This window comes from Lemur catta, chromosome 1, assembly GCF_020740605.2.
Source record: "Lemur catta isolate mLemCat1 chromosome 1, mLemCat1.pri, whole genome shotgun sequence".
Classification (NCBI taxonomy): Eukaryota; Metazoa; Chordata; class Mammalia; order Primates; family Lemuridae; genus Lemur; species Lemur catta.
Genome location: NC_059128.1, coordinates 34,416,295 through 34,430,759, shown reverse-complemented (window position 1 = coordinate 34,430,759; position 14,465 = coordinate 34,416,295). Strand labels below are relative to the sequence as shown.

Genomic DNA, 14,465 nt, shown 5'->3' with positions numbered 1-14,465 from the left:
TCTATGTTTCTACTTTTATACCAGTGCCATGCTATTTTGGTTACTACAGCCTCGTAGTATAATTTCAAGTCTGGTGATGTGATGCCTCCAAATTTGTTCTTTTTGCTTAAGATTGCTTTGGCTATTTGGGCTCTTTTTTGGTTCCAGATGAAGGTTAGGATTATTTTCTATAGATCTTTGAAATATAACACTGGTATTTTGATGGGGCTTATGTTGAATCTATAAATCACTTTGGGCAGTATGGACATTTTAACAATGTTGGGTCTACCAATTGAAGAGCAAGGGATGTTTTTTCATTTGTTTGTGTCATCTGTGATTTCTTTCATCAGTGTTTTGTAGAGGTCTTTCACATCCTTAGTTAAGTATATTACTAGGTATTTTATTTTCTTTGTAGCTATTGCAATGAGTCTTTCATCTGACTCTCACCCTTGACTGTTCTTAGTATACAGAAATGCTAATGATTTATGTACATTGATTTTTGTACCCTGAGACCTGAATTTATTTATCAATTCTAGAAGTCTTTTGGTGGAGTCTTTAGGATTTTCTAGATACAAGATCATATCACCAGCAAACAGGCATAGTTTGACCTCCTCTTTCCCAGATTTGGATACCCTTTATTTCCTTCTCTTGCCTGACTGCTCTGGCTAGAACCTCGAGTATTATATTGAACAAAAGTGGTGACAGTGGGTGCCCTTGTCTTGGTCCAGTTCTTAGGGGGAGTGCTTTCAACTTTTCCCCATGCAGTATAATATTGGCTGTGGGTTCGTCACATATGACTTTTATTATTTTGAGGGATGTTCCTTCTATGGCTAGTTTGTTAAGGGTTTTTATCATGAAAGGGTGTTGGATTTTATTGAATGCTTTTTCTGCATCTACTGAAATGATCATACAGTCGTTTCTGCTTCTGTTTATGTGGTGAATCATGTTTACCAATTTGTGTATATTAAACCATCCTTGCACCCTTGGGATGAAACCCACTTGACCATGGCAAATTATCTTTTGGATATGCTATTGAATTCAGTTTGCTAGTGTTTTGTTAAAGATTTTTGCATCTATGCTCATAAGGCATATTGATTTGTAGTTTTCTTTTTTATTGTGGCCTTTTCTGGCTTTGGTATCAAGGTGATACTGGCTTCATAGAATTAGTTAAGGAGGATTCATTCCTTCTCAATGTTATAAAATAATTTCTGTAGGATAGGTACTAGTTCTTCTTTGTAGGTCTGTTAGAATTCAGCTATGAATCCATCTGGTCCAGGGCTTTTTTTGTTGGTAGATATTTTATTACTGCTTCAATCTTGCTGCTTGTTATCGGTCTGTTCAGGATTTCTGTTTCTTCCTGATTTAGGTTTGGTAGGTTGTGTGTTTCCAGGAATTTATCCATTTCCTCTACATTTTCTAATTTGTGTGAGTAGAAATTTTCATAGTATTCACAAATGATATTTTGTATTTCTGTGGCATCAATTGTAATGTGTCCTTTTTCATTTCTGATTGAGCTTATTTGAGTCCTTTCTTTTCCATTTCTGGTTAATCTGTTTAATAGTTATTGATTTTGTTTATCTTTTCAAAGAACTAACTTTTTGTCTCATTGACCCCTCGTTTAGTCATGCTCTGAGGTTTGTTACTTCTTTTCTTCTGCTGGCTTTGGGCTTGGTTTGCTCTTTTTTTTTTTTTTTTTTTTTTTTTTGAGACAGAGTCTTGCTCTGTTGCCCAGGCTAGAGTGAGTGCCATGGCATCAGCCTAGCTCACAGCAACCTCAAACTCCTGGGCTTAAGTGATCCTACTGCCTCAGCCTCCCGAGTAGCTGGGACTACAGGGATGCACCATCATGCTCAGCTAATTTTTTGTATATGTATTTTTAGTTGGCCAGATAATTTCTTTCTATTTTTAGTAGAGACGGGGGGTCTCACTCTTGCTCAGGCTGGTCTCGAACTCCTGAACTCGAGTGATCCACCCGCCTCGGCCTCCCAGAGTGCTACAATTACAGGCGTGAGCCACCGTGCCCAGCTGGTTTGCTCTTCTTATTCCAGTTGCTTGAGGTGTGACATTAGGTTGTTAATTTGTGATCTTTCTGTCTTTTTGATGTAGGCATTTATGGTTGTGAACTTTCCCCTTAGGACTGGTTTTGCTGTGTTCTCACAGATTTTGATAGCTTATGTCCCCTTTGTCATTCAGTTCAAGGAACCTTATGATTTCCATCTTAATTTCATTATTGACCCAAGGATCATTCAGCAAAAGGTTGTTTAATTTCCATGACTTTGTGTAGCATTGAGTGTTTCTCTTAGAATTGGTTTAATATTTAAAAGACCTCTTTTTTGTTGGTGTTAAGTCCCTCAAAAGATGATTCCAAGTCCTCTCTGACCTTCCAACATTTTCCTTTGCACTTAGGCTGGCTTACATCAAAGACTTCAACATTCTTTCTTTGGATTTAATTTACTTTTCAGGAAAATACAATGACACAGACGTTTGGTTGTTTCATTTTGTTCTGGAACACCTGACATTTCTTGATCCCTCATAACATTTAATAGGTGAGTCAAATTGGTATTCAAACCTGTATAATCACCAGCATAGCCTAAGGTCAAGAAGACATTCAGGTAGGTTGAACAGCTTTCAGCTGGTGATGGGACTTAAGGGAAGCATCACTAGGACAAGAAATAAATGAAAGATAAGACACTGCAGGCAGGAACAGCATGGAGATGAGAGTGAGCACGTTATAGGATATGAGAAGATATGCAAGTTTAGGGCATAGGAGATAGCTGATTAGAAGTAGGGGAAACCAGAGTGAGGAATTAGAACATACCTGAGCATGAAGGACTTGAAAAAATGCAGAGTAACCTGGGTTTCATGTGGCTGACAACACAGAAATGTTGGATAGGAGTAAACACAACAAAGAAGTGTTTTAGAGAGGTTTGAAGGGAAGCAATCAAATTATCCAAAACACTGTCACCAAACCAAGCATGAAGAGTTATAAAGGCCTATACTAAGCTGGTGGCAGTGGAAGAATGAAAGAAAAAGAAGATTGAGATACATTTAGAAAACAAGAAACAATGGGATTTTTGTTGTTGTTGTGGTTACACCAGATATAATGGAAAGGAAAAAAAGTCAAAGATTACTAATGTTTCCAGGTTGGGAGTATGATGATACTGGTGGTAAAAATGAAATCACCAGACACAGAAGTTAGTTTGTCAATAAAGTTCGTGAATTATAGTGTTGGGGACAATGGAGTGTGAGGTAACTCCAGGGCATCCAAGAGAGGAAAGATTCAAGATAGAACTAGAAACAAGGGGCTAAATTAGAGAGTGGAGATTACAGAGTTTTCCCATAAAGATGAAAGTCAAAATCAGAGGAATAGATAAGCTTAATGACCCAGTGAATGGAGAACTAAGAACAGAAGGTTAAAAATGGAACCATGGAGCAATTAGAGACAAGATAAAGAGGACTCAACAATGAAGCCAAAAGCTCAGTGTGGAAATAACAAAGAATCAAGAAGATGAAGTGTCCCCCCAAAAAAGAAGTAAAGCTTCTAAGCCATTTTCCAATGCTAAGAGTATATGACAGCTATACAAAAGTAAAACCTTCTCCTGTAGAGTTAAAGAAATTCCCCTAATACTAATGAAACAACTCAAACAGCTCTTTAAGTCTGAGAAATGCCTGATGAAATCAAAGACTCAAGAGGCTGAAACAGGGCTAGTTGTAATTTGGTTTTGGTGTGGATTTAATTAAATTAGGAGAATAACAGAAAAAGAGGATACAATAAGGGAGAAAAATCAAGTCCGCTCAAGAAACTTGGGAATTTTAACCCACATGCATTTGATTTTAATATTAAATTTTAATTGGTAATGTCAGAAAATTTGCAATAGAAAAGCCAAGGTGAAAAGAAAATAGCAAAAACTAAAGACAAGGAGCTTGTTTTTAATTCCAGATGCAGTAAAGAACCATGACAGTATAAAAGCCTGAGGGAGAGATTTGTGTAAGATTTGTATTGTTTAAAACTGTGGTCCCCAAACCCCAGGCTGTGGACCTGTTAGGGACAGGGCTGCAGAGCTCCGCTGTACACCCATCCCCACCCCAGTCCGTGGAAAAACTGTCTTCCATGAAACTTAGGAACCAGGGGGCCACACAGGTGAGTGGTGGGCCAGTGAGCAAAAGCTTCATCTGTATTTACAGTGGTTCACCATGGCTCGCATCACTGCCTGAGCTCCATCTCCCCCCACCCCCGCAGCCCATCCCCGGTCCATGGAAAAACTGTCTTCCATGAAACTGGTCCCTGGTGCCAAAAGGGATGGGGACTGCTGGTTTAAAAGATCACTCTGGTAAATTATAAGCAGTTTACTTTTTCTTGGGTTAGGTACCCAGATGTTCAATATATCATTGTTCTTTCTGTCTTAAAATTAGTTTACAAAAATTACTTATACTCTTTCAACTTGGATAATACATTGAAGACAGTGACAGTTTTTAGAGGAAAAACTACAACAGCAAAAAAAAAAAAAATGTTTCTAAGTATGAAGTCCCAACATTTAATACACTTAATGATTTAAAGGAAAAAAAGCTTCTACATAGAAATGTTTTTTAAAACTTTTATTATAAGATGTTATAGAATGCAAGAAAAGACAGATTTAGTAGCATGCATTCATCCCCTATTAAAAGGAGGAAAAAAGTTTCCATCCAGAAACATTCAAGCCCTATAACTTTACCCCACACGAAAGCCAAGCTAAAATGAAACTTCCAAAGGGAAGTTTACAGTGGAAACTCTGACAAATGCTTCGCTACAGTGTCATGAACAGCACTGCTATTGTATGCATATGTCTAATATACAAACTTAAATACATACATTCTTCATTTCAAGTAGTAGCCAAAAAAATAGAGGATTATGATACCTAAAGCTTATACTTGCCATTGATGAACATAAACAATCAAAAAATTAAAACCATAAACAAGCTGGAATCAGAATACTCCCCTACAATGTGCTCACATTTGAAAGTACTAATAGAAAGGATACTAATTTACGTTTGTATAGTACTCAAAAGTTTTAAGCATTCTCAAAATGTATTATTTAATTTAATGATCCCAAGAACCCTGCCAGCCACACTGACTAGGTTGGATACTCATTTTATAACTGAGAAACCCAAATTATACCAAAAATACATGAGTTCCTCAAAATTATACATATTTTAAGTAACAGAGACCACATTCAAGTCTTTGTCTTGTAGGCTACAAAAAGACCACTGCTCCTTCCGCTGAAGTTTACGTTAATATATCCTTCAATAAGGAGGTTTCAAGTTGAATTGGCTCAAATATCACATATCATTCTCTGACTTCTAAACCAGACTCTATTATTCACCCAAGCAGTATGTAATCATTAGACGATTATCAGTTCTGAGGCATCCGATGCCCTACTATACTTGTGTATTATAAGAAAGCCAATTTTGACAGTTCATTTATTTTGTTGCTGTATTATTTTTCTTAATGAGCACACAGAACTAACTATTGACTGCTGGTAGTCACTGTTTTTCCATCCTATCTTAGAAGTTCAAATGCTTTCAAATCCATTAACAATTAGTAGTCATAAAGTAATGTATACATTACTTATTCATGACATTCATGAATAAGATCATATATTTAACACAAACTTAACTAAATAAGAAGCTACTTTATTATATCCGACCAGTGTCCATTAACAGCTGAAAATTAAGAACAGGATGAATCATTTTGAGTATGAAGTATTAGAGTCTGTTTGTCTTATGACTTCATTACATACACACACACAAATCCAATATATCTTCATTTTTAAATGGTTATTTACATGGACCAAATCTCCCCACTTCCCACTTAATTAATGGGCTATTATCAGAAGTGTCCTTCATGAAGGCCAATATCACCTAAATATTTGGAGTATAGCCATGGAGTACCAGCCTCTGCACCATTTCAGAAAGAAGAAAAACCATTCTCATTTAAAAATTAAAACAGCATACAAGAATACTGCTATGTGAAATTCACATCTGTCTCAGCCAAACTCAATACACTACCTAAAAGCAAATGTGCAATGCAGTAATATTAAATAATAAAAATAACCATTTATTGAATATTCAATACATTCCAGGAACTGCCAACTCGCTTTAATGATAAAAAAAAATAGTAGCAGCTAACATTTATTGAGCCTTTATAGTGAGCCAGGCAACAATGTTCTATGTGGTTTACAGAAATTTATCTCACATCACCCGTTACACATGGAGAAACTAAGATACATAGGGACTAAATATTCCACCCAAAGTTACACTGGCAGTTAGGGAGAAACCCAGCACCAGTGCTGCTGTTCTTTCTTCCTCACGCATAGTCAAATAGGCTAATGTAAGTAAAGTGCTTAGAACAATGTCTGGCACATGACACACAATAAGTACTAGTAATTATTACCAGTATTATTCAATCTTTATAACAATCGTATAAAATAAAAACAGTGGGGAAAAAATGAAGAAAGCAAGAGGAAATGGGAAAGACAGAAGGAAACAGACCAATAGGCAATACCTCTGGGATAAAAATGAAAGTCAAAGCTTTGAGAAAGAATGACCAAGTTAAATGACACCTGGTCAAAGGTTTTATTTTAATCTTTGTATTAAAATGTCTTTTTCTATCATTTTACTGATTCATTTTTATAAAAGAAAAGAAATGCAGGGACAGAGAAAGTAGATGGGAAGGGGAGAGGAAAAGGGAATAAGAAAAAGGAGAAAAAGAGAAGTTAGACACATTACCTATAAAACTTAACTGCCAAATAAATGCAAATACTAATTTTAAGGCAGGCCCTTTCAAAGAAATGCATAAATGTAGGGTAGTCATAGGTCTCTAATCTATATAATACAGGATTCTTCTGAAAAAGGTCTTAATAAAAATGTATGCTGGAGTTACAAACCCAAAACTCCACATAAGAGAAACCCTGAATTCCCACTGATACTGCTCTTAAGCAAAACATGGGCAAATGAACCAATGATTCAGCTTTGGGATCCTTCAAATATTCACTTGAGGCTGCTTTTCCACTTCAAATGGGGAAATAACGAAAAAGACATAGCTAAACTTCATTGACTACTTGCCTCATTTAATACTTGGTCACCTGCTGAAACTACTAATAAACTAAAGAGGAAATTGAATAAAGGTTTTTATGATGTAGATTTCTATCCCGTAGAACCAAACACTGAGATTATTTTCAAATGACTTCCTAAACATCAAACGACAACTTCTGGTCCTTGACAACCTAATATCCAACCTCTTCTTTTGGAGAATGAGGAAATTGAAACCCAGAGAGGTAAAGTTCAATAAAGCAGCAGAACAATTCAGGGGAAAGCAAATGCACACTGGAATCAGACACACTTGGAATAGAATCCTGGTTCCCTCACTGACTAAATGTTTCCTCAGTTTCTTCATCCAGAGCTTTCTTGTAACTTATGGAAGATGGTAACCACCAGACAAAAAATACATTAAATTCTTACCATTCGTTGTTAAATTAAAAAATATAAAAGTAACACACATAACTAGAAGACCAGGAAACTCTGGTCGACGACAGCCAAGCTGGCTATCATTTTTCAGACTTTTGGTATCAGGGTCCCTCACATTCACAATTACTGAGAAACTCAAAGAGCTTGTTTTTTAATGTGGGTTATATCGATCAATATTTATCACATTAGAAATTAAAGCAGACATTTTAAGATATTAATTCATTTAAATATAATAATTGTAAATATTTTTTTAAAACTACATTTTCCCAAGACGAGAACAATGGCTCATGCCTGTAATCCCAAATACATGGGAGGCTGAGGCAGGAGGATAACCTGAGCCCAGGAGTTCCAGGTTACAGTGGTCTACGATCACCCCACTATACTCCAGCCTGGGGAACAGGCTGTCTCTAAAAAAAATTTTTTAATTAATCAATTTTTTAAATTTCTGAAAAGCTGTATTTTCCCCAAAAATTAATGAGAAGAATGGCACAATTTTTACATTTTTATAAATTTCTTTAATGTCTGGCTTAATAAAAAGCAACTAGATTCTAAAGCCCACTTTAATTTCTTGCAATTGCACACACCATGTAACTTCTGGAAAAGACAGTACACTCATGAGAGAAGGAGACTGAAAGGCATATAATGACTTAGTATTATTACAAAAATAGTTTTGACCTCACAGACCCCTGAAAAAGTCTCAGGGACCTTCAGAGATCCCCAAAGCACACTTTCAGAATGACTGGTCTAGGGTATGAAGCACACAGTCAGAATCCATGAAACCTGACTCCATTGCTGACTTACCCTGATAGGAGATTAAATCACTTAACCCCCTCTGAGATCCCAATCTCCTTCTCACTAAAGAAAATATTAAGAACAATATCTGTCTCCAGTCTGTTATTCCCAGACTTAATAATAAAGACGAAAACACACAGAGCTCTTTGGAAGATTAATTTCTCTATAAAGTCAACTTCTAAGGCCTCTCTCCCATGTGATTGTGGGGGGTCCCTTTCCTCCTCTGCCAAGGCTGAAAGCCAATATCAGCCCTCAAGGATCATCATCACGACTGCCACGAGCTGGGCAGCCTTGTTTTCCTATCTCAGATGCTTGCAGTTAAAAAAAAGTTTTTTTTAATTAAATCAATTTCTCAGATACTATTCAGGTAAAAGAAAGCTCCACCTGTCTGTCCCTGAACATTCTCTTCTGTTCACTCAGCACCTAACTCAAACTGACCGGTTTATTTGCCCACACTTAGAATAAAGACAATGAACAAACCTACCTTAATTCTTTAGTACAATAAAAGTAAGAAGTGGCTGCCTGTTTAATTCAGTCTATATAACACCTACCACTGTACTGACAGTGAATTAAAATTCTTTTTGACAAATCTTAAACTAAAAAGGATAGTCTTTGAAGATAGAAGAGCCTGAAAAAAATCCCCCCTGAGCCATCAAGCTGAGTCCCAATTAGTGAAATGAAACTGATATAGAGAGAAAACAAATAGATACAATCAAAGATTCGGCTAGCCATAAGAAACTGCCAATTTTGTAGGTCAAAATGGCCAAACATTGGCAATTTCATCTGGTTCAACCTAAAAGAATGCCTTATTTTGTTAATAGCACTAAGACAAATGGCAATGAAGAATAATGGTCCTCAAACTTGAACATATATATATGAGAACACTTTCCACAAGGAATTTTTGCTTCATTTTGTTTTACTTTTTGTTACATAAATATCAAAATATACTCAAAAGTAGAAAAGACAGTATAATAAATCCTCATGTACTCATCACCCAGCTTCAATAATTATCAGCCTTTTGCCAATCTTACTCCACAGAAAATTCTAAGGAAATCCACTTCCAGATTTTCTTATGTATTCCTTCCTAAAACTCATCTGCCTAAAATTTTATCTGTGATAGAGCTTCAAGTCTTCCTTTTTCAGCTCCCCTCCCAGAATCTTCCTTCTTCCCCTTCCAAAGGAGAAACACACCTGCTCACTGATCCTAAACCTTAGCATGGCTCACTTCCCTCCCTGTCACCAGAGGGCCAGTTTGAGATCCTGGTGTCAATGTTAAGAAAATGAATAACTAACAACTGGAAAACAAATGTTTTTGTAAACCTGGTAGTTTCTTTGTTTTCAATAATATTGAAGGAGGATCTAATCAGCCATCACAAAAAATATTTCGTGATTGATTTATGACATATAACTTGGAAACAATTTGAAGAATTTTTGCATTCCTATCCCATTCTTCCCATTCCTATCTCCTATTTATATGATTAGAACTTGTCATTGTTTTATCATGATTAAAAAAACAAAAAAATATGGAATAGAATTGATGCTGAATCCTTACTCTGACAATAACATTCATTCATACATGAAGAGCTCATTTTTTTAAAAAGCACAGCCCCATCATCTCATTAGGAGATGCACTTCCAATAAATATTTAATATTTATTTTTAAAATTATTTATCAAAATGTATTATACCTTTATATTGGTTTGAATTATGTGATAAATATGGAAATGGTAAGTTTTGTTTACTTCTAGACTGAATTAACATTTAGAGCCTATGGTCACAAGACATTTTAATTTTTTTACTTTAAATTGATTTTTTAAAGAGAAGCATGAAAGGGTTATTAGTAAGATTTTTCAAGCCTAAAAATATTTTTTATTCTGATAAAATTCTGTGGAGTAGAATGGAAATATTAATACAACTTCAAAAAGAAAAAGGTTAAAGAATTTGTTCAATTAATTAGATGATGGTAGATAATAAATTGCTGTCTGTAAATTCAATTGAAAAATATGAGTGATGAAATAGTTTAATTCTTAAATGTCAATATTTACAATATCCTAGAAATTATATGCTATGTAACTATCTAAACATCTAAGAAAAACTCTTCAATACAAAATCACATTGATCAAGTAATTAAAAATAGATTGTTTCACAAAATTCTTTCAAGTTTGAATGACCAAAAATGTCTGAAAATTGCTGTCATTGGTCATTTATGATTTTTGACTCTGCATAGATGGTATTCTGAAAGCACAAGCTTTGGTGGAATATTTCTTATTTAGTTGTTGAGTTTTGGTTTATACAAGAAAGGGGATTAATATATTAGAGTAGGCATGAAACATATATAACAGACTACAACACCTAAAACTAATAAATATAGAGAGTAAATAAAGCAGACTTCTACAAAAGGAGTTTATTTGAATGCATAAAAATCCTAAAAACCATCTAATTGTATTTACTTTCAAGTACCAACAAGAGCAATGTCAGACACTGCCTAGAAAGTCTAACAGAATAAACTGTTCATCATCAGTTTAATTTACCCAGTGCATACTGGGAGCTGGGCCCTGAACATATAAGCACTTATTCCTTCAACAAATATTTCTGAGCATTTTCTAGGCATCAGATGCTGTTGTAGGCAATAACGATGCAGCAATGAAAAAAACAGATGAAGATTCCTGTCCTGGTGGAGTTTAGGTCCTAGCAAAGCGGATCAGGTAATAAACATTATCAATGAGAACATTATACAATATGCTGAAAGGGAGCAAGTGCAAAAGAGAAAAGAAAAGGCAGAGCAAGAAAAGGGAAATGGAGGGGCACAATTTTAAACAGGATGAGCTCACAGATTTATGAAGACAGATAATAAAAGATAAACTTAATGACAAAATCAACATAATAAGCACTATAGGAGATTAAGGCTCAGTGGGAAGGAGGAGGAGAAGACACTTAATTTGGCCTCAAAAAGGAGGTGATATCTAAGCCAACTGTTGAGAGAGCAAAAGAAGTTGGCCAGAAGCACAAGAGGAAGAAGGGCTCTCCAGGCCGAGAGGACAGCTGATCAGAGGGCACAGAGAGGCACAAGAGCCCAATGCATTCGAAGTAGCTCCCCGCAGCTCTCGCCTAGCAAACCTGGGAGACAGACACAGCTAGAGACCATGCAGGGGTCGGGTGAGAGCGAGCCAAAGGAGCACTCTACCAGCTCCTGCAGGCAGCTCTGTGAAAGGTGGCTCCACCAGGGCCAGGCTAGAGGCAGAGACCCACTGAGACCCCGACAACAGGAAGAAAGAGGAGAGAGCAGAGCAGTGATAGGAGAAGGAGAGGGCAGGACAGACTCAAAAACCTACTGAGCAGCTAGAAGCAGGAAGACTCAGAGTCCAAAGCAATGAAGCTTAGGTCACAAAGGAGAAGATGGGGCCACTCCCTAAAATGGGGAAACCCAAAAGAAGAGATCCTACGGTGATTTGGAGCATGCTAAATTTGAAGTGTCTATGAAAGGTACCACGGAGTAGCTAGAAATACAAGTCTGGACTGGAGAAAATTCAAGCTGAAGACATCAGAATGGATATGATCTCTCTCTCTCGCTCTCTCTCTTTCTCTCTCACAAACAGAGGATTATATCAAGTATAAAAAAGAGCACCAAGAACTTTTAATCATTCCCTTTTTCAGAAAGAATTTGCCTGCATTAACGCCACTATTACTTTTTCATCTGTATTAAGCATGCACTAAGTCAAACACCCACAAATGCCCCAAAGCAAAAAAGCAGCTTCTTAAGAATGAGGCTATTACAGATAATTTTCAGAACCACAAGAAACAATGTTATAATTCAAACCAAAGAGAAATATTCAGAACCTACTCAAAAGATGAGGAAGGCCAGACACAACAAGTTCTAAATCCAGACCAAGTATATTTTTGAAGTCTTTCACAATTTCCTTGGGCTAGTAAAAAGATATGGAGAGGTTGAAAAACACTATCAAGGCACCACAGAGTTCAATTTTGATGGCCTAATATTTCAATAATTCACAATGAAAACACATAAGCCAATAATTTCTTTTAAATCTGCTGGAATCCTAAGCAGCAAAGAACAACTGGCCACAGCAAACTCAAAAAGTTTGCTCCTCTTTCCTCGGAGGCAGCACTTTTGACAATACTTCTGTATTAAGGAACAATGCAATGCTTCTTATTTTAAAATCAGGCTGGGTGCAGTAGTTCATGCCTGTAATCCCAGCACTTTGGGAGGCCAAGACAGGACGATTGCTTGAGGCCAGGAGTTCAAGACCAGACTGAGCACCATATCGAGATCCCATCTCTAAAAAATAGAAAAATTAAATGGTGGTATGTGCCTGTAGTCCCAGCTACTTGGAAGGCTGAGCCAGAAGGATCACTTGAGCCCAGGAGTTCGAGGTTGCAGTGAGCTGTGATCACACCACTGCACTCCAGCCTGAGCAACAGAGCAAGATTCTGTCTCAAAAAAAAGCTAAAAAGTAAAAAATAAATAAATAAAATTGAATAGCTTTTCAGCACTTTAAGAGAAGGAAAGAAAAACACTTACCCCTGAAGCAATAAATATAACCAAATTCAACAGTCATTTCTTTAAACAGCTTTTTTACCTGCCTTGCTTTTACAGAAGTAAATGTTCTATCCAAATGAAGCATCAATTTCTTTTGTATAATTTTAGCCTGATATCTCTCTGATTCATAGAAGCGCTGGTACTGCTAACGCTAGTCAAAAAAAAAAAAGCATACTGGCAACAATGTGAACTAAGAAATGTGAATGCCCTCTTCCATGTTTTTTTGGTTGGTTGTTTTTTGTTTCTTTGAGATGGGGCCCAGGCTGTCCCTCAATTCCTGGGCTCAAGCTATCCTCCCACCTCAGCCTCCCAAGTAGCTGAGGCTATAACTATAGGCATGAGCCACCATGCCTTGGCCATGTTGTTTTTAAGGTAGAAAAAACAAACAAAAAAAAAACATAAAAGTATACAGGTGTTTTCATTTGTAGTAATACATAAGAATTAATTAGTTATTGTCTGTGTGGTTGTGCATATACTGACAAACATTTACGATGGACAACTGCCCAAAGACATTTCCTCTAAAAAATATGCCATAATTACATTTAGTTCTAGCTCCTCTCTCCCTAACCCCCTTCTTTACTTTTTTCTTCTCCCCTCGGACTTCTCCTCTCTCGCATTCAAACACACACATACTGTCATACATAAATATCTATTATGTATACATGCCAGTACTCTTACTTTGAAATATATACTAAATTACACACACACTAGATGTAAAATCCCATCACGAAGTATTTACCAACACCGTCGTTAGGGTTATAACAGAATACAAAGCTGCAAAGCACATGAGATCCACAGTACTCCACTGTTTCTTACCCCTCCCATTTCCTTTCCTATCCTATTCCTACTTTCCTGCCCCATCCTTCCCCACCACCCCATATAAACTCTAAGCTCCTGCCAAACCGTTACCTGTGGCTCAGCTAAAAGACCCCACACAAGCTTCACTCCCCTGGTCCGGACACCTCGAATGCCCCTTCCTTCTCCAGCCTCTACACCCATTCTTAGAGCCCCCTCTCAAAAGTCACTTTTTCATGAAGACTTTCCCGGCTGATTCCCTCAACCTGATGTGATCTCTCTTTCCTTTGAGCTGCAGAGGCCCCTTGCTCACACCTCTCTTACAGTACTTAATTTGACTACAGAATACAATAATATCTGCCCTCTTGGAATTATATACAGTTACATTTGTATCCTCGTAATACCTAAGAGACCAAGACATAACATGAGCACAGCTAAACTGTCTCTAACTCAAGTGTTTCTGTAACAAATAATATATTTTCAATGCAGCTGCCCATAATGCCACACCTGCACCCAGGCCCTCTAACAAGTAGTTTCTACCTCAAGAAGAATCAGAGAAAGTTCTTTGTCCAGAAAAGTAACAAAAAAACAACGTCCTAGTATTTTAACACATTGCCTCAACTTTCCATAATGTCACCAGCTAAACACATTATTTGAAAGTGAAAATAAACATTAGCTCAAGTTGTTATCACATTTTAAAATAAGAGGAACTGTGATTTATTCCACTAAGAAATCAGATGTGGAATTAAAACAATTATCATTTACCCTCCTCTTTTAAATTCCCCTGGTCTTTCCCCAGAGGTCCTAAATATTTTTGCTAGTAATAACAACAGATGTTTTGCT

At 36.7% G+C, this 14,465-nt stretch overlaps 1 protein-coding gene and 1 non-coding gene across 4 annotated transcripts in view; one reads left to right on the top strand and one right to left on the bottom strand.

Moving 5' to 3' along the window:
- The window catches only part of PPP2R5E (protein phosphatase 2 regulatory subunit B'epsilon), a 138,247-nt gene that overhangs the window by 83,300 nt on the left and 40,482 nt on the right, over positions 1 to 14,465 (bottom strand). The window lies entirely within an intron of this gene.
- LOC123630907 lies at positions 8,456 to 8,587 on the top strand. Its single transcript, XR_006732841.1, has one exon. It is a non-coding gene; the product is annotated as a small Cajal body-specific RNA 20 (non-coding RNA).